Source organism: Ochotona princeps, chromosome 17 (genome assembly GCF_030435755.1).
Source record: "Ochotona princeps isolate mOchPri1 chromosome 17, mOchPri1.hap1, whole genome shotgun sequence".
Lineage (NCBI taxonomy): Eukaryota > Metazoa > Chordata > Mammalia > Lagomorpha > Ochotonidae > Ochotona > Ochotona princeps.
The window spans coordinates 25360081-25378696 of record NC_080848.1 but is presented as its reverse complement, the minus strand read 5'-3'; the positions used below and the strand labels follow the sequence as shown (position 1 = coordinate 25378696).

General features: G+C 41.8%; 1 long non-coding RNA gene across 1 annotated transcript in view; it reads right to left on the bottom strand.

Moving 5' to 3' along the window:
• Positions 1–2489: 2489 nt before the first annotated feature.
• Positions 2490–18616, bottom strand: part of LOC131482431 (uncharacterized) — a 278217-nt gene continuing 262090 nt past the window's right edge. Inside the window, exon 4 of the long non-coding RNA XR_009246985.1 lies at positions 2490–2518. This is a non-coding gene — a long non-coding RNA (uncharacterized LOC131482431). The remainder of the gene's footprint in view (positions 2519–18616) is intronic.

Below are 18616 nucleotides of genomic sequence, written 5' to 3'. Positions count from 1 at the left end.
CAAACATGTGGGTCTGAGTCTTTCCAGGGAACTGATTTGACCCAGTAGGGTTCCATTTTTTCTTTCTATCACATAGCATTGGTTTTAAAGCCCTATGTTTGCCACTAGAGTTCTGGGGACTCCACTAAAATAAGAAAAGTCTCCCATAATCTACTAAGAATCCCAAAAGATACAAATCACACTATCATGGTAAAATGTTTCCAAAATGTCATTGCATGTAATTATCCCAACCCTTTGAAAGAGGCAGAAAACACTGTCTTCCTTCCCATTCTTCCCACGGCAGAGACACTTCGATATTAAGGAGTTTGTTAACATTCTCAAAATCTGGTGTGTGGTAAGAGAGGGTATGAGCATGAGCTGTCTACATCGGGACCACGTGTTTCTAGGTTGGTGAAGGGTGTCCCTTCATCCCTGGCGTAGGGATTTGATACATCCCACCTCTGTTGTTTCCAGGGCCTTTGCACAGAAGGTCTCTCATGACTCCAAGATCTAAGCTTTGAATGGGATACTAACTGGGTCACTTTCCATTTGGAATGGCTGTATTACTAGGATAGAATGCCAGCTCCAAAGACGCTGATGGAGTGTGGCTGCCAAAAAGGAACCCAAGTCACAGTTGTCTCATGATTGAACACATCTGCAAAACCCCACTGACCGGATCAATCAAAGATTACTTAGCACGTTGGGTAGATCCCAACAAGTGCCCAGAATATGAATAAAATACATTAAGCATGAAAAAGTAAAAGTAAGTGATGACAGGTTGAGCTCCGTAAAATGAAGTAACTACCCCCTTTCTTCCCCTCAGGCTGGAATAGAAAAGAGTGCTTAAAATGCAAATTTGATAGAGATCTCTTTCTAAGTTTTATACATACCTATATTTACGTAAATACTAATTTGAATTGTTCTTCATCTAATTTTCACCATGAACATACATGAACTGTCTTTTAGTATTTAGCAGTATGATATTTAAAACAGAAATCAACCTAAAAAGGCTGTAATAGTGTGACAAAGAATAACCTGATATGAATATACAGGACATGAAAAGTAGGCAGTTTCCCCTGAACAACACTGTCTAAGACAGAATAGTCAAAAGTTAACATTTGTATAAACAATATACTCATGATAGCACTGAAAAGGAGTTGCTCATAAAATCTAATGTGACTGTATTAGTAAATGCTGCTTAAAATATTCATAGCATGCAGGTGTCTTGATAATGCAACAGAGACCAAGACAGCGCACTACAGAGGTTGACATTTCAAGCAACATTCAGTGAGTGCCTAATGCTTTGACATTAAATTTTGATGATTTTAAGGGTGAATGTCTCTTGTGCTGATATCTGAATATGTGGTGTACAGCAGTGGGATCAATTTATTCTAGAAAGCAAACAAAAGACATCATCCAGAGAAATCAGTAGAAACTAAGTTTTTCTAGTAGTTCAGTGGAACACATTGCTTTCTCAAAAAAGAATTTACTAGAACATGAATAATAAATAGAATTGAACAATCTTTGGTGGTAACAGGTCCAAGAGTGCTTTGTTCAATTCTTCAGTTGTATCTGGGATGCACCTTCCACTGGAAATTCTCTATGAAATCTGCCATCACCCTTCTACCAAACAGTGTCAAGATCCTTCTTATTTACCTATCGTGACAAACATCAAGCTACCTTTAAGAGCCAGTTTTGTAAAGCAAGACTCTTCTAATGAATCTAAACCTATTTCCTGCCTTTTGAACATGGGCGTTATCAAATTATTTCAAAGATATATAAAACATGCACACTTTAGTTTTTATGGTTCATTCTTAACTTCATTTTGTTAAAGAAGGGGAAAAATAACAAAATCATTCACATACTGATTCCCAAAGCAAAACTCTAAATGATTCAGAACTCCTAAGTTTGGACCTATTATAATTTTATCTGGTATTTTAGAACATACAGGGTTTGTAATTTAGGTATGATCACAAGGACTACCAAGTATAAAGAGATGTAAGAAAAGGAAATTAGTTTTGGAAAAGGAACACTGGTTTGTAGAGTGACCAAAATGCAGTACACACAGGGAGGAGCTATTAAGATAACCAACTCCCATTCCGTTAAACCAGCAAGATCTGTCATCTGTGACTACGTGGTAAAGACCAATTGGATAAGAGCAAAAAATCTAGCCATTTCAGAGAACCTGAATATGCCGATGCCAGGCATCCTACTGTTACAGTGCCTCAACGTATTTTCTTACCTCCTTCCCCTCACTTTTATACAGATGTTTAGATGTGATATTGCTACAGCCACAATCAGGTTCCATTTGCTTCCTGACTTGCTCCATGATATTGCACAAATCAGTAACATGAACAGTTATATTCAAACTGAGGCTGCATTTGTTGGGTCAGACTTTTAAAAATGCAGCCACATGAGATGGGAGGCTTAAAGATTAGGAAGGTTTTAGGAATTACAGCTGAGAAGCAGAGAGCATTTCAAGGAAGAAATGTACTTACATTTTGCTGCAAGTGAAATGCCTGTCCTTAAAGGGTAGCCTCTGAAACAGAGAGAAAAGATAGATGTTAAGACAAATCACACAGCAGCCACTCAAACTAAAAGAGGCAAAAAACCACCTGGGAAGGTACTGTCCCTGGATGTGAGAAAAATAAGCCTGAAATGAAAATATATTCAATGGGAGACTGTTTTGGGGAGGCTAGGGAGCATTTCCCACACAGATGACCTTTAAGTCAAGTGCTTTCCTTCACCACGTGCTCAGCTCTCTGCCACAGCAGAGCCCAGCATTTTACTTTGCCATCCAGGTCCTAGAGAGGGCAATTTGAAGAGTGTGGTTGCCTGCGCCAGGGGCTGAGACTCAGCATTTCCTCACTTCGGTTCATATCGACACAGTACCTTGTTCTTGTAGGTCCAGTCCTGACACGTTGTTCTATTAAATGAAACCCCTCTGAAAAATTGCAATTTTCTCAATTTGTGCTGATTGGGATAAGTGGACAGTTTGCTTTTCCAAGAAAGAAAAAAAAAAGCTTTGGTGAGGGTGGACTGAAACCAATGCCAGATTTCACTACTCAAGACAGCAATGAGACGGGGGAACAATCAGACTGGGCCTAGGCTTGTGGGGAATTTGTCAAGTGTCCAATTTTGTTCAGTATGGAAGAAATCCCGACGCTAGCCAACTTCTTCTCAAACCTGTGCTTTTAAAATCTATTGGGATTACATCTGAAGGCATAGGATTAATACAGGTAGCACGGAAGGCCCTGTGACTAGAATCAATTATTAGCATTCTGAGTTTCAAGTGATTCTAAGACAACTTCAAGACTGAGTCCTAAGGTCATGGTATCATTAGACCTGTAAAAACCTGTTTCCATATCACTCAGTCTAGTTATAAAAGTGTAACTTTGGGAAGTTAATTCAATCGTCTGAGATTGATGAAAATATTAATAGTGGCTTATTTTCAAAGAACTGTTGTAAAGGTTAAATAAAACAATACATATAAAATAGTTGCATAAAATAGTCCTCAGAGTGGGCATCTGGTAAATTCTACCTGGAACTGTTGGTGTTACTATCAGAAGGCCAAGTTGGAAAACCATACAAATGCATACATATAACAAATGCAGAAAATAAAGCTAACCTCTTGTTTTGGTTCTCACCAACCTTTATCCCTTTAACTACCAAATATAATCCAGTCAATATACCCTTTGGACCATCAACTGTCTTATTAAGGTGTATTCTTCACCTGTTATCTATCTAGATGGGTAGGGCTGGAGCTCGTAGACTGATAAATTCTTAAACTATTAAATTTCTGGGTACATGAAGGACAGGGATAATTCTCCTTCACACAGGTAGATGGCTTATTCTAATTTTATTGTACTGTCTTTCTTAGGTGGGTCTTATGGTGTCATCAACTGGAAGGAAATTAGAAGCACTGCTATGATCATGTGCTGACACACACATTATACCCATCTCTCACTCCTCCAAACAAAAGCACTTAAAATTCTTCTGAAATTGTTTGTTGCTAGGAAACAAACTTAGAACACTCTCACCTACCGAGAAACGTTTTGACTGCTTCAGTGAATAGCTTTAACCACAAAAGTATTAATAAAGAAAATTGTCTATTACTTCACAGATTCATTGGAAAGAGCTCTTCATTTGGGCAAATTTCACAACAATATCACTGATTATTTTGAGAGCTGGCCTCGAGGTTGCATTATGTAGCTACCCAAAGCATTGATAGCCATTACTTTGAAGGGTACAAAATATGTCAAGTAATTAAGAATATTGTAAATTTGCTTTTCCATAATAGAAAACTTGATTAAAGAACACAGATCTGAATTAACTAATTCCTTTACTGGTTGCTAACTGAGTGCCTACTATGTACAAGATACTGTGCTAGGCCCTAATAAATCCTTAAACCTCACTATGGCTATTTATTTAGTTGTCCCTATAACCAGACAATTGGAAGAGATCAGATCACAATATAATGCAAAAAAAAAAAAGAAAAGAAAAAGAAAAAGAATGACCAATGAGAAGGGAAGGTGCAATTTGATGATGATTTAGACAGAAGCCAAGAAAGTTTGAGTGAGGCACCAGCATTAATGTCTAGCCAAAAAAGTGTTTAATAACAGCTAATAATTCTACAGGCCTAACACACCAGGGAGTATTTAACGAGCTCTACATATAACTGATCAGTTCCTTCCTCATCACAGCCTTGGGGATAAATTTTGCTACCCGAGTTGGATCATTTCAGATCAAGTTAAGAGACGACATGAAGGGCACAGGCTTTGATAAGGAACAAGTTCCTGGAAGGGACTGCAAACCACCATTCACAATAATTCGTACAGCTTTTCACAGTTCATTCTTTTACCATGTAAGAGTCTTCAAGGGATCATGGATGAGTCTCCTGTATCAGTCGCTCCTAGCGAACTTCAGTTATGAAGTCTAAGCTCTAGACTCCCACCTCAGGACCAGATGTGGGGACCATGCTAAGTGCCCAGTGTCATGCCCATCGGGTACCTGGGAGTACCCAGAAGACATGCAGACACAGCAGTTTACCAGCCTGAGATCACGATAGACTGGGTGCCTGATTCATCAGGAACAGACTTTGTCCAAAACCCTCAGATATCTTCCTTTATCCATTTGTCAAAATTCATGTAGATAAACTCCAATGAGTCCACTGAGCCTGAGATTAGTGCTCCTAACCTGTGGGTTTTGCCAAACTCTCAAGCTCTGTCTCTTTCCTTTAAAAAAATATGTGTTTATTTTATTGGAAAGGCACATCTACAGAGAGAAGGAAATACAAAGAGAAAGATCTTCCATCCACTGGTTCACTCTCCAAGTGGCCACAATGACCAGCGCTGAGCTAATCCGAAACCAGGAACCAGGAGCTGGTTGGGAAGCAGTGCTTCCGTGATTAGAACCAGCACCAACATGGGATCCTGGTGTACGCAAGGCGAGGACTTTAGCTGCTAGGCCCTCAAATGGTTTTTAAAAACCAGCACTATATGCTGAGGGCAGAGGGATCTTAGGCTGAGCATTCACTGGCACTGTCCATGGTTCTCACCTGAGGTGGGGTAGAGGCAATGATATCTGAGGGTTAGGGCTTGAGTCTCAATTCTTTCACCAATTGCCGATGCAATCTCTAGCACCAACTTTCATCTTTAAGTCTCAATGCCTTCATCTACAAAATGGAAAACAGTAGTACTGTACTTTACCTATGGGCAGTATGGAGAATGAAATGCACATACAGTACTTGGCAGAGATCTAGCCCATTCCAACTTGTTAACATGTGAAGGTTTTGACTGCTTTTATGAAGACCAAATCACAACACTGTTGTACCAAGAGCAGCACCTTCCATGTAGATCAAAATATGCTGAACTGGTCCCCGACCTGGTTACAAGAGGAGGGCATGGCATGGTCAGTCTTCTCTATGGAAACTGATTTGACTCACAATAGAAGCTACTTTTAAAAGTCTTATCAGATTGATTTCACATAATTTTTAGTAATAATTTTAGTCTGTCTTCCTGACCCAATCACCCATGCTGGTGTTTTAAGAATTTTATAAACATTTCCAATGGTTTCTTTTCCAGTATTAGAAATTCACTTTGCCCCTCCCAGCCTCTATTCCTTTGCTGACACCTCAGTGAACCGTTCTACGGTCTTACCATGTTTACTTATAAATGTTCTCTTCTGTTTTGATTTCCTTCTAAAGTTTCTGACAGTTCACATATTTTTTTTAACTTAAATAAGCAATTTCATTACAGAAAATTAAAAATATATAAAAAAAACACTGAAATGAAATCAGAGAACTGAGAACCATACAGATTTAGGTATATACAGAAGTGAATGTCCTACCCAATGTCCCAGTCTCATGTCCCAAAATAATTAATATCAACAGTGAGTGAGAGTATCATTCTGAATTGATTCTTATGCTTATGAAAGAATGAATACATACACAACCACTATACATACATACATACATGCATTATTAAAAGTTTCTGAACAAAATAAGGTCATACTACATAATTTTCTATAACAGTTTTATTCTACTAAAGGGTATTTTTGTGGACATACATTCCACGTGGGTATTTACAGATCTACTCACTTTCAGTGGCTAAATAGGAATCCATTTGTAGACATGGCCTACTTTAATCAATCCCATATTGATGACCCATAGGTCGTTTGGGATTTTTGTGCCATTACAATGAGTTTGTAATGACTAAATATTTTGAACATTTGCTTTTACGCTCATAGCTCTATATTGTAGGGGAGTTCTGAGAATTTTGAGTACTTTGTGCAGGGCACATGCAGTTTGATTTCAGGAGTAGGGTAACAAACTGCTTCTCAGTAAAGTTGAACCTGTTCACCCTGTGCCAAAAATAGGATACACTACTGCCTTCCCCACAGATACTCTATACTCTTCACCTCTTCACTTGAAACACATAGTTTTTCTTTCTTCCCTCCCCTCCCCTCTCCTCTCCTATCCTTTGTTTTGGAGTTTTTCTTCTCTGAGATAATAATCTTGCATCTGAACTTCAGGATATGTTGTTCCATATTTAGCAATAATTTTGAGTTGTAAGAACTCTTTCTGGATTACAAGTTATTTCTTTATAATGATTTCCCTGATCTCTTTAGGAATTTTAATTTTCTGTTGCGAGTTTTTCCTTTATGCTAACTTACAAAGATCCTCTTGTTCTGGTTGTGTGTTCTATCTTTTCTCAAGCTGTTGAGTCATTTTTAAGGCTTCAAGCATTTTCTAGTCCTGGTATTACTCATCTACACATAACCCAATCTTTCTGATCCATGAAGGAAAGCTGGGCACCTTAGCAAATGCAGACTCTACTGCTAGGGTTTTCCTAAGAAGCAGTGGGTAAATGAAGAAGGGTTTCCTGGTGATCACAACTCCTTCACTGATGGTGTGTTGGAGGTTTCCAAGTTTTCAGGCTCTTTTAGGCAAATGCAGAGTGTAGCAGGTAAAAAAAAAAAAAGCAGTGCAGTTTTCTCCTAAGATATGTACATCAGTGGGCAGTGACTTTTACACTTGAGTGTGCCCATAGATCCCCTGGGATCTTGTTAAAAATCAGATTCTGATTCAGGGGGTTTTGGGTAGGAACAAGAATTCAGCATCTTTTTCATGAGCTCCTAGGTGAGAAAAGCTGCTGGCCCACAAACCACACTTTGAGTAGCAAGGCTGGGGGCCCCTGGGGCTGAGGAGAAAGAGCCTTCTGTTTCCTGAGAGGCAGCCATCCTCCCAGGCTGCAGAGACCATGACCTCCCCAATATGGTCAACAATGGTACTCAGAAACCATCTACCACTGGCTGACCCTGCACCATCTGTAAGAACCTGACAGTTGGGGGTCCTGGGGAATGCCAATTAGGGTAGGCCAATCCTCACCCATCTGCAGATATTTATGTTCCTAACCACTTTGGCGCTGCAGAGAACTGAGACATGGTAGTTGGTGAGCCCTCATCTAACCTCCATCCATGTTTCTAATCTGTGCAAATTGTACTAAGATTCTGATGTGACTCTTTTGCTGCAAGAATATTTAACATATTTCAATCTTGAAGATTTGTTCTTGGTGAACTTCATCTGGCTGCCACTGAACTTCCAAAAACAAACAAACAAAAAACCTGCATGAGTCTACTGCGCATCACATAGTTCCTGTTTAACTTTCACCTTCAGCAACTCACCGGGACTTTTTATGGCCTTTAGCTATCCTCATGAACTTATAATTTGGCTCCCTTTCATCAGTTTTAGGCTTTACATAGACAGGTTCTATAAACATGCAGATGTATAAATTTGATATGTACCTATTTAAATAGTTTCTTTTTGTTTCCATTGGGTTGATACAGCCGGAGGGCTCATGTTTTACTGTTTCATTATCCTAATTAATTCAGCGTGTATGCACATCTCCTTCCCTCAGTATTGCATCAGGTGTCAGTGTGATGATTAAGTAACTAGCTCCATCTCCGAGGGATCTCCCGTTTGCTCAAGAGTATCTGTGAAAAGCTTGCAAGCTTGCAGTTTTCATATTGATCATCCCACATGATCTTCACATTTCCTGCTGAAGACAGAGATCAGACCTACCTGCATCCTCCATTAACACAAGGAAAACCAGGCAGGGTTCAGCAGATCATAGAATTCCTAACTCATGTTACTATGAGATTTGAAGTAGAACGCAGACTTAAAAATTTTCAATGTTATTACCTCTTAAGGACACTCTATATTTAAAAACTATATGTATCTGGAGGCTTTTACAGTTGGTACTGTTCATCACTGGGGTAGAGAATGACCCTAGTTAACCTGTAAGTGAGATATTAGTTACAGTCTTCCCGAAAGCAAAATATCAGACAGACAGCAAAAAGAAAAAAAAAAATGAAACTAAGTAAAAACAAAACAAAATTGACTTGCAAAGCAAAGCAATGTCCATGCCAATGCCAAGTTGAAAGTAAGGTCATACCGAGCATGGACAGTCACCTTCAGGATAAGACCATTCACAAAGTCACTTAGCATGGCAGTCTTTAAACTATGCCAATGCTGCACATTGTTGCTTGCTTGAATACAGAAATGTTTTGGCAAACATCATTCTTTTGCATACTCTCTAAATAATATGCTGAGTCTCAATAATAATAAATGGCATGGCCATTTTTTGACCAATAATGTATTTATTTATCAAGCATGTATAGAAGATATTTAAAACACATTCTAGGTATCAATTTAATGAAAATGGTGATTTTTGATCACTGAGGCATTTGCAGTCATTGTATGAACAATTATTAGACATGTGATAACTGCAGATGCTTTTTGAATTACAATGAGGTTATCACAGTACAATGAAAATGATGCATTTAACACACCACTTATGCCCATCCTTAGCTTAGCACTGTAGAGTACCAGTTCTAACCCTTGCAATCCTGTGGCTAATGAGGAGCTATGGCTTACCACCTACCTAGCACCTAGGAAATTATACTTCATGTTGCTACTCCAGAGAACAAAAACAACAAAACAGTTTCTGATGAATGCATATGCCCTGAACATCATTTTTAAAAACAAATCTAAAGTTGAGGGACCATCTGCCTGTTCTATAGCTGAGCGATGCCAAGAGTGTTACAGAAGCAAAGGAAGTTCTTCCTAGATCAGAGTAAGGTTTCTTTTGGTTGCAACTTCCCTCAGATTTTTTAAAAATCATGTTTATTTGAAAGCAAAGTGACAGAAAGAGAGTGAGAGACAGATAGATCTTCCACACACTGGTTCACTTCCCAAATTACCACAATGGCCAGGTCTGGGCCAGACTGGACCTGATAGGAGCCTGGAGATCTGAGTCTCCCACGTGTGTGGCAGGGGTTCAAGTACTTGAAAAAAAATCTCCCACTACGTTCACAGGCACATCAACAGGGAGCTGGACTGGGAGTGGAACAGCTCAGCCTAGAATGTGTGCTGTGATATGGGACATGGAACCCAAGCAACTGCTTAACTGTACCACAGGGTAGGCCCCTTTTAGACTTCAATGGTAACACTTATTAAAAATTCCAAGGTGAGAGTATATCTCAAATTTACATGGCCAAAGACTTTCTTGCAAGTATTTTGAGAATGGTGGCCTGGATTATCCAGGGAAGGTCTCTGAGAACAATGACACTTCAACTGAGAATTTATAATGAGTAGGTATGGGACAGAACAAGAGGGAGGGATGAGCAGGCCCTGCAGTGAATGGCCCAAACCAAAGGGCCATGGACAGAACCTGTGCCAGAGTAACACTAGTTAGCTCAATTAGCCAGAACGAGAATTCCACGTGGAAGAGTAAGGAATGGTGGGGTACAGGGAAGCAGTTCAGTAACCATGTCTGCTAGGTAAAGGGTTGGACACTATTCCAAAAGCCGAGGACATCTGGTTTCTAAATACAGCAACAGTGTGAACACATTTGTACGGAAGGGAAGGGTAGTGAGGTCCACGTGCAGAAAGGATGCGTAATTACTTAGTGAACTAATCCAGATGAAATGAGAGGATAAAGGCTGTAAGATCCGGTGACCACTAGCACTGTGTGGACTGGGGAATCACATGGGATGACTTCGGAATTCTGGGGACAGGGATGGTGAAACAGGGGAAAAGAGGACCCGGTGGGAGGGGAAGAGATGTGAACTGGATGTCTTTCTAGGACATGGATCTCAGCTGAGACAGGTGATGGTCTGGGCGGAAGCTACAGCCAAAGCAGTTTTAAATGTGTTGGATCGGAGGGCTTTGGGGACATTAAAATCCTAACAAATAAATCCACAAGAGGTGCTAGAGGTGCTAGGAGTCCAGGGAACCATGAATTATGTCACAAGTTGCAGACTGCAAGATCCTCAATTGAGGAACCAGCAAGTATGAATTATTTTTCAACCAACACAGCATGGTGAAGCAAATATTTAAACACTGAACAGATTAGCTGTTGCTTCTGCTTTCGGAGCAGTGGAAGAGGCGAGGGAGTAAGTCCAGATCTGACGCCATTACTGAGAAAGCAGATTTTTCTGTCCTGAGCATTGTACGATGTGGAGAGGTGTCCCTGGCCTCTGCTCAGTGTGTGTTGTGTAACAACCAAAAAAATGCCTCCCAATCTTGTCAAATGTCTCTAGAGGGTCCCAATTGCAGGGTCCTCCCTCGCCAAGGGAGAGATACTGCTTTGTACTTTCCCTTCCACACACTGCGGTGGAATTTCAAAGAAGTCTACCAAGTCTTTTGTGCCTCTGAAGGGTAAGGAACCCTGCAGAGATGTTCCTTTGTTTAGCAGAACATTGTATGAGTATTTGTCAATGCAAATGGTGTAGAAAATAAATTCTGCTACAGAACACAGATGGAGGGCAGAATTCCAAGGGCAATGGGAATTCTGGACGGCTGGGAGGGGAGGCGGTCTTTCAGGACAGGGATGCTTCATAGCGAACTCTGTCTTATCCTGTGCTTTGCAGTGTTGCACTCTCCCACTGTCCTGAATTCCTGGAGTCAGAACTCCACCCAGATGTGGGTGAGAGAATGGTACCTTGCAGGATTATCTGGCCCCTTCACATGTCGATTTTCTGATGTCTCTGAGACCTGAGAGGCCTCGAACAGGATTCCATTGAGACTGACAACGTGAATAGCCTAGAGTCCTGTCTCTTGATTTCAACCTTTACAAATGGGTAAACTGAGGTGTAGAGGCTCTCAGCAGTGTGTTTTGGTACTTCTAGGTCTTTGAGCTCCTATTTCTGGGCTTTTATTTCTTTGGAGGGCACAGTGTATGTAAATCCCTTTTTCTGATTAGCTGACATTAGCATTTCCTAAGATCTTTGCTGCAAGAGCAGTTGCTAGACTTGAAAAGCAGAATAAAAAGCCATTGGACTGAAGGCTGGCACCAGGGACGTATTCAAATTCCACTTAGATTTAGATCTCCTCCTCTTGGCATCATTAAAACACTCTGGGGCTCAGAGCATTTTCAACTTTCAAACATTTCCCTTTCAATTTCTGTCTCTGTCAGCTGACAATACATACTCACAGGAACCTTTCAGGTCTCACAGGCTACTGTCCAAACCTTATAACTAAATAACGTCTTTCTGAGGATTAATTATTCAAATATCAAAGTGGTAAGTTTTGACAATGAGCAGCTTATCTTTCATGTGTATAATGAAAGCTGATCCATGGATACTGTGGACACATGTAACTATCAATTTTAATGACACATTTCCTTTGAAGTCACTTACAAAAGAGTAACAAGTTTGCCTACATAAAATCAGAACGACACTTCCCATTGAGGTTATGTCTTGAAAAAGGTAGCAGCCTCAGCTGATGCTGCTCTAAAACACTTCCACAAGACCAACTAACCCTCTGCAGTTCTTCTTATCTTCTGTATCAGCTGGTAGAATATTCAACACCGAGTGGCTGACAGCAGTTACACAAATCAATCTCCAGTCTTCTCCAGCCACAGGATTCTGTCTGCCCAGCAGCCTCACATAATTCGTCACGCTCAGTGCAAACACGGAGAGGTAGGGCCCCTTGTTCGACACTTATTAAGATTTTAAGATAGTGGCAGCACAGCATCACAGCCGGCATAGATAGGACTCCGTTTAGCTACAGGGGCACATGCCCACATTGCTGGCCCCACTGGGTCCAGTCCCATGCCTGCCTGCTGCTCCCTCATCCACATGAATCACACTGTCTGTGCCAAGTGAAAACCTACACTGGAACTGCCCTTAACTCCTTGCTGCCTCATAGCCCTTCCTCCTGGCTCGAGCTACGTTATCATCTTTCTCTTGCCTTTTCTTCATCTTTTCCAGACATTTGCAGAAAATGTACCTTTGCCTTGGTTTTGTCATTCCATCTAGTCATATGTGGAGAGGTAGATGTGAGGTAGGTGCTATCATGAATCCTTCATACAGGTGAGGAAACTGGGCAGAGTGGAGGAGGAGGAGGGTGAGTGCATAGAGAGATGTTAAATAAATTTCCCAGTCATAGTAAGTAGCAGAGGCCGGATCAGACCCCACACCCTGTGTCTAGCACCCTCCTCCCTGATTGCTATGCTCCATCTCTCCAAAATACCTACATATCACATGATAATCATTTGATCACCATCATCACAAGCTAAAAGTGTTGAGTTGCTTGGATTTCTAGAGCCCAATGTGCATGACTGCACAGAGGCAGCAGTATGGAGACAGGGATGGCAGATAATAATAATTAAAAATAAAAGCATCACTGAGAAAAATCCCTGGATTCTGGGAAGTGAATGGGCTGCCTCCAGCTCTGTGGGATGGAGACCCAATTTTCTTAGAATACCTCACAGGCATCTGCTTGTAGAAATTGTGTTTCCTTGTCTTGGATAAATGTTGACTTAGAAAGGTGGCAGCTCCTCCATGCAGCTCCTGTGATTCTTTTTCCCTCAACTCCTACCCTTTCAGAGACCCTCAATCCCGGTAGACTGGAGGTATGAGAGGGTTTGATAAAGCTCATGGAAGAAATCTAATGGAAAGATAAGTAAGGTGAAGAGAGAGGCCAAACATCCTTACCAGCACAACTGGTCAAAGCTGCTGGAAGCCTCTGTTTCCGTGTCAGCTCGTTTCCCAGCTGGACTGGTTAGGCTATCAACAGTTCTCCTACGTGATGTCTGTAACTTAACACATTCCGTCTCCCAGCAGTCCTGGGAAAGGCTAATAAAAACTCCAGTTGCCCGAGGAAACTGAGGCTGAGGTATATATGAGACGGATTTCAGTGATGCTGACTCAGGTAAAAGTTAAGCAAGACTGAAGTCCTTGACTCACTATTATCAGGCTTTTGGCTACAAAGGATTTTCAAGAGTCTATTTTCTTGAACAAACCTGTGTCTAGATTTGCCTCGAGAAGTAAGGAAGAATTAAGTTGGGTGAAGATGCAGGATTTGATGTTACATTTAGAAGATGAACAATTGGAAATTAAACAAGATTGTCTGAATGGAAGGAAAGTAAAAATCGGAAATGTTCAGATTTTAAAGGCCAGGACAGACATATGTGAACTGGAAAAGTTTCAAACACTCGAAGTTGGGGTTAGAAAAAGGCATTACCGGAGCTTAAAAAAGATCCAACCACAAATTAAAGAAAGAAAATAAAGAAGATTAATATACCCAGATGGAGACTAAATATGAGGAACTATTAAGGCACATCCTTTTAAAGCTGCTGAGGGATGGGAGAGCCATACCTCATGGTTGCATGAAATTAACATGGGACTAGGAGAGATGACCAGTGGATGAGAACAGAGTGCTTCAGGGATTATTTTACTAGTGTGGTGGTAAGGCGGGTTTTGTGGGTTTAAGAGGAACTGTATATTGTCAGTTCTCCAGCAGATGCTCTGGGAGGATGACACAGTCAGCCAGGCAGTGGTTCTACATGTGGAAATTCCACACCCCACACCTGAGTGCCTCTGGCAATGTCTACAGACCTTTTTTTTTTTTTAAATTATCAGGATCCATGGCATTTTTTAGGTATCAGGATCTGCCTGCTGAGCAGCCTACAGTGGACAGGGCAGTCTCCACAAAGATTGATTCAAGGCCGGGTGCTTGGTCTAGTATTTAAAGGGGTAGATGTCAGCCTTTTAGTAAAGACCCCCTCACATACCTTATCGGGATTCATCCCTGTTTCCAGTTCCAGCACATCTTGGAAGGAAGCAAGCAATGTCTCAAGTAGTAGCCTGCCACCCCCATGGGAGACCTGGATTGAGTTCCTGCTCTCAGCTTTGGCTGTGGCAAGTCTTGGCTGTTGTGGGCACTTGGGGAGTGAACACATGATGCAAGCGTTCTATATCTGTTTCATTGTATTTTTTAAAGATTTATTTAATTATTTAAAAGGAAGAGTTACAGAGAGAGAGAGAGAGAGAGAGAGAGAGATTTTCCAGCTGTTGGTTCACTCTCCACATGGCTGCAACAGTCAGGGCTGGACCCAGTTAAAGCCAACAGCCAGCGCTAGAGACAACAAATGTGGCTGAAAACAAAGACAAAGGAAGGAAAGAAGGAAAATGCGGTGATCCAGTCAGGAATATTAGAAGTGCAAACAGGATGGGGAGAGATGAAGTCAGGTCATATTTTATTAAAAAAAAAAACAGCAGAGTTTGCCTAAAAAAAAAGTGGAGACTGAGGGAGATCAATGAACACCAGAGCATTTGCCCTGTGACAGGGATGCCATCAGCACAGATGAACATTCTTGCTACCAATGAACTCACAGAATCTGTTCAAGGCCTAGAGGAAAGGTAAGGCTTGGGGGAAGAAGAGCACATGGTAAAGGATGTAACGTCCACCTAAGCAAGCCAGCTACCCAAGGGACAGCTGCTTTTCTGAGGAGCTTTGAGGATAAACGCCCACTGGAATAGCTATGCTAGTAGAGAAGGAACAGCACCAGGCAAGGGTCTGTCGCAGAGGCTCCAAACGCAGCATGAGCCAGGAAGGCATATCCATGAACTCTGCCTAGACAGAGACCTCTTCCTCAACTACTCCACCTCAAGGCAGTAGGTGCAGGCTCACTGTAAAGCAGCTGTTGAGATGCTGATCAAGTTGCCGATATTCCATACATTGGTGCCTGGGTTTGACACATCACTCCACTCTTGATTGCAACAGTAATACAGATGCTGGGAGGCAGCAGTGATGGCCTGGCCTCAGTGACTATGGGAGATTCCTGTGGGAGACTCCTGTGGGAGACCCAGACTGAGTTGCCAGTCCCCTGGGCATTTGGTGAGTGAATCAGTAAGTGGGACTCTGCCCTCTCTCTTCCTCTCCAGAACATAAATAAATAAAAGGTAAAGGACCTATCCTTGATTCAGTTTTGGGGGAGTGGGTACAAAGTGTAAGGCTCAACCTGGAATGGAAATTAAAAGAGCTAAAATGCGTAGTGTAGAATGAGGACAGGAGAAGACCTGGAGAAGTGGGCCACCCATCACTGAAAGTTCTGTTTTGTAAGTAGACGGCAATGTTTCAAACACCATTCTTTGAGCAAGGCAACAAGATCCTTCGGGCTCTCTCTCTTTGTGCTCCCAAGGATATGGAGAACATGAAGTTATAAGTAACTTCTTCCTGTTTTTTTTAGAACAGGATATTCAATAGCCATTGCTTATGCTGCCAGGTTATAGACTCTAAGTGGATATTTTTAAAAGATGAAACCAAGAGCATTTTTTCCTTTTCTCCACTTATTCCTCTATGGATAACAATTGAGATACTGTTGCGATCCATAACTGCTTACTCAAGTCTCGAACTTTACAACTCATCTGCTGCTTTGCTGTTCTATTTTCCAACAGTAGGAATCTGAGGTTGTGTAGTTAGATTCAGGCACAAAACTCTACCATATGCTTCTAAAACCCAATAAGATTATTTAACTAAATTACAATGTATCCATCTACCAAGGGACTATCCTCTACTATACACCTGCTAAGGGGGAATTTTTTATTCCTGGAGGAAATGCTTATAGTATAATGTTAGGTGGACATAAATCAGAATAAAATTGATAAGTCACATCACAATTATACAAAAAGTCAAATGGAAATAAACCGGACCCGGCAAGATGGCGGTACAGACACGTTTGATAAGACGGAGAATCTTTAGGCAGGGAGAAGTACAATAAGTAGATTACAGGGAAAAAAATAGGGCTCAGGCAGTAAGCAGGGGGTACCTGGAACCCCCCTGGACACAGGGAAGCTGTGGAAACGAGACAGCAGTGTTGTAGTGGACCGGAGAACCCACCAGCAGTCAGTGAGCAGCAACTCAGACCCCGGCGATCCAGGCTCCAGCGATCCAGGTTCCAGTGATCCAGGCTCCAGCAATCATTTCCAGCGCTGGCCAGACACCCAGCAGTGGCCTCCACACAGATGTTGTAACCACCAGGTGAGAGCCTGGGTCCGTGTGGGGAGCTAGGAAAGTGGGTATCGTCTGGGAGCGGACATTCACGCTGAGTGACTGGGACCAGCCGCAGGTGGTGAGAGTAGGGGACTCAGGGCGCCATCTTGTGTGGAGAGGCGGAACGCGGAGTTGACAGAGCGGCACAGAGGCTCCTTTCTGGCAGTTCACACGGAACTGATCCAAGGCGGGAGGGGAGCACCAGCTTTGCTCCCTGCAGGGTCGGTGTGATCCCTGGAGCTGAAAGCCAGCAGCCGCAATTCTCCGCCTGGCACCATCTCGGGTAGCAGGGCAGCAAGTGTGGACCCCAAGTGAAGATCCAGAGTGGGCGTGTTACTAGCTAATTGCACTGAGTTGAGCCCACAGCAACAGCCTTGCAGCCTGTAGGGTCTGTGTGGTCCCTAGAGCTGACAGCCGACAGCCCCCTGATCTTTGCTGGTGCCCCTACAGGCGCCATCTTGGACACTGAAGCAAGTGCTCGGAACACTGATAAACTGCAAGAGGAGGAGAGGTAAACTGCGCATGCGCTAATTCAGCAGCTCTCAGATAACTGTCACCGGACCAGACACTGTTACACTGAAGGGAGGACAGCTGAGTCACCCAAGAACTGACCTGGGTACAAAAATACCACCATCTTAGAGCACTGCACAGGCTCCACAGAAAAAACAGCCCCTACAAGGCAGGCCACCAACTCCACCCAAAATAACCCCAGGAGGTACTCAGACTTATCGGCCAGCAGGAGGCGACAAGCTCAGTGCTGCCTACAAAATCAGTGCCACGGACAAAGCAATTATTCAGGACAGCTGTGTTTCCCAAATCCAGTGCACTGACTGAACATAAAAATCAACTTATAGACCTGTAGGTAATACACCATAGAGATGATTTCGTCAGATTGGCAACTAGAAAAGGTAAAAGACAAGACAAAAGCACTATGAATGTTACTGAAAACTCTCCAACAAAGGAGCAAAAGCTTCGCCCACTCTCAGAGTTAACTGAGGAAGACACTGAGAAAATGGGGGACAAAGAACTCAGAAAACTCGTTGCAAAGCTGCTGGTCAACAATGAGAAGTACAAACAAGAGCTCAAAGAAGAAATAGCAGTAATACATCAAATTAAGGCTGATATATCAGAAATTAAGAATACAGTAGAGCAAATGAAAAATACAGTGGAGAGTCGCAACAACAGAATGAATCAAGCAGAAGAAAGAATATCAGAATTAGAAGATATTACCTGTCACCATGAAGAAACAAGTAAAAAGCTGGAAGCAGAGCTAGGTCAAGCTAAAAAAAAGTATCCAAGAATTAAAAGATATGATTAAAAGGTCCAACATAAGAGTTATGGGAGTTCCAGAAGGTGCAAAAAGAGAAGTTGGGATTAGAGGTGTATTCAGTGAAATAATAAAGGAAAACTTCACTAATCTGAGCAAAGAATTGGAAAATAATACACAAGAGGACTACAGAACTCCCAACAGAGTTGACCAAATGTGAACTTCACCACAATACATGATAATCAAGCTCTCTTCAGTTGAACAAAAAGAAAAAATGCTTAAATGTGCACGTGAAAAAAATCAAGTGTCATATAGGGGAACCCCAATCAAACTCACAGCTGACCTTTCAGAACAAATACTATAGGCCAGAAGAGACTGGAGTGACATATTCCAGATTCTAAAAGAGAAAAATTTTCAGCACAGAATAACTTACCCTTTGTCTTTGAAAATGAAATAAAATTCTTCCACAATAAAGAAAAACTTCAAGATTTTGTCTCATCTAAACCTGCCCTACAAATGATACTCAAGGA